Here is a 2,643-nt window from a genome sequence, read left to right as displayed (position 1 = left end):
ATGGATTATAGTATACTTTATGTAAATAATAAACTGAAAACGATTGTAATAGATAAAATAAATATTGTTTAACACTAATATGATTAAAGTAAAAAATTTTATTAAATTTCGTTACCCTAAAATAACACGAAGCGTACAATTTTACCAAAGTTTAAGAAAAGCGCATATATTCCCGCGCGTCGGTCTAGGCCGAAACCGAGCCGGTGTCTCGGACGATCTGCGGCTGAGCGGGCGGTGAAAGGGCATAGTTTGTTCGAACCGCTACCGGTCGGTAAAGTGTTAAGCCGCAGTTTTTAGTTCGTACCACGTATACACTCAAACACATACATAAGCAAAAATTTACACACCACAAGTTTAGGCATCACACACACATCATACACACAGAGTTTCACGGCTTAAGTCGTAATTTTAGTTCACACCACATATACACACAAACACATACATAAGCAAACATTTACACACCACAAGCTTAGGCGTCACACATACGTCACACACACTAAGTTTCACCACTTAAGTCACACTTTTAGTTTACTACATATACACTAAAAAATAGACATAAGCACTTAAACATACACCATTCATACAATAGTCACACACACAACACACACACCAAGCGGGAGCCCTTATACTCAAAGCTTAGGTTGTAGTGAAAGAGACCGCGCATGCGCAGGCGGTACTACTTTGCGGCGGCGGAGTAGACGCCGGAGGGAGAAGAAGGCGCGCAGCGCCGGAGAAGACAGTCGTAAACACAAAGCTCACAGCGTGCGGATGTATCGTGACAGATGAGCTAATAAAAATTGTGATACACTCAGTGAGAAGCGAAAATATCGATACGTGTATATTTCCGATATGTAAACAAAGTATATAGTGTAAAAATAAAGACAAATATTAAGTTATCTAGTATCTAAAGACTGTGTGTTTGAAATACTTACCCGCAAAGATCCTATCATCCTGGAAGCGTTGTCCTAGTACGTGGATGTTCTGAAACGCCTGAAACAAAGGAAGGATTGTAATACCTTGGTGATTGGAGGTGAAATTACCTGGCGACCGTGAATCAGGGCGTAATACGTGAGTACCCGGCCAAGTTTGATGATAACACCGGTCACAACCTAACCTTGTCACCGCTGATCTTAAGGAAGCAGGGTGACGGTCCGGACGAGCCGACGGCGAGTCCGGAAATACAGTGAAAACAGCGAGCGGAGGCATCGGAGCTGTCATTGGCTGAGAAGGATACACTAATAAAAGTGGAGGATGCGCCAGAAGAGCTGCGCGGGACGTCGGACACCAACAAAGGCGTGGACAACACGTGAGGAGACGGCGAAGCGCAGAAAAAACTGAAATTTTGTTTTATTTTTATTTTTGTTATTTATGTGGTTAAGGTTAAGCCTTAGTAACAGCAAAATCACCATAGAAAGCGTTAATGTTAGTTTTACGGTTAAAATAAGGTTTTTGTTCATTTTTATTTTATTTGTAAGTTTTAGTTTTGCATTGTGTTAATAAAAACTCTAAAGACGCGAAAAAAGCGTTAAAAGCGTATTTGAGTTGTAAGGGAAGTAACTAGGAAAAATTGCCTAGAAAATAAAAATTTTTTAAAGGTGTGTAAATAAGCTCCAAGTATTTAAAAAATTTCAAGGAAATGGCTATTTGAAGCAGACACAGATGTAATAGTGTAAATGTATAATCCTGATATTTATTAATATGTAGAACGTTTTTGACCTCTCATTTTAGGTCTTTCTCAATACAATCTAAAAACAAATTTTAATATACTAAAGAAAGCAAATTATAAAAAAGAAATAAACTTACAAAGCACGCAAAAAAGTTTCTCATCGATGTCGTTACATGGCGTAGTGTAATTCCTTACAAGTAGGAACCAAAACAACTAACAGGTCGTGACGGTGTGTAACAATAATATGCAGAGGTTTAAGATAGAAAGAAAAACGTAATATAAAATATATTATACTGAATTATCTACTAATGGTAAGTAGACTTTATCTACATTTTCAGTATCGCTTTGTAAATTAAGACCTTGAACTTGGTTCTTGATATGCAAGGTTTCTGAAATTAGGCGCTTATAGTAAGATCTTTCAGTATCTAAAATCTTAACACACTCCCACTCAAAATCATGAAGGTAGTCTTTGCGATGGTCAGTAATCACAGATCTTTGGACTGTATTTCTGTTAATATGATTTTTATGTTCTTTAATTCTAGTTGATANCATACGGCTGGTTTGTCCGACATAAGAAGCATCGCAATCACGACAATTAACTCTGTACACTACGGAAGAACGGGAGAATGGAGGAAGGGGATCCTTCAGGACTTTGATGAATTTGGATAGTTTATGAAGACTGTAAAAGGCAGTGTGAAAATTAGCAACTTTAGGAAGTGCATCCTAAAGTCAAGTGTAATCCTGTTAATTCAATTTTGAACTCACTTAAAGAATTATTAAAAAGATGGAAGCTTCGCGATTACATTACGGATTTTGTTTACAAAAGGTTGAATATCCATTCCTTATCTACCTAGAGCTTATGGTTTGCCGAAAATCCACAAGCCTGGCAATCCTCTCAGAATCATCATTTCATCTATTAACAGTCCTTTGCACAATCTTGCTTCTTTTTTACAAAAAATAATCTCAAAAAGTCTTAA

Source organism: Pseudomyrmex gracilis, unplaced genomic scaffold (genome assembly GCF_002006095.1).
Source record: "Pseudomyrmex gracilis isolate BER0280 unplaced genomic scaffold, ASM200609v1 scaffold_378, whole genome shotgun sequence".
Taxonomy (NCBI): Eukaryota; Metazoa; Arthropoda; class Insecta; order Hymenoptera; family Formicidae; genus Pseudomyrmex; species Pseudomyrmex gracilis.
The sequence above is the reverse complement of the archived record's forward strand: the minus strand, read 5'-3'. Positions refer to the sequence as shown.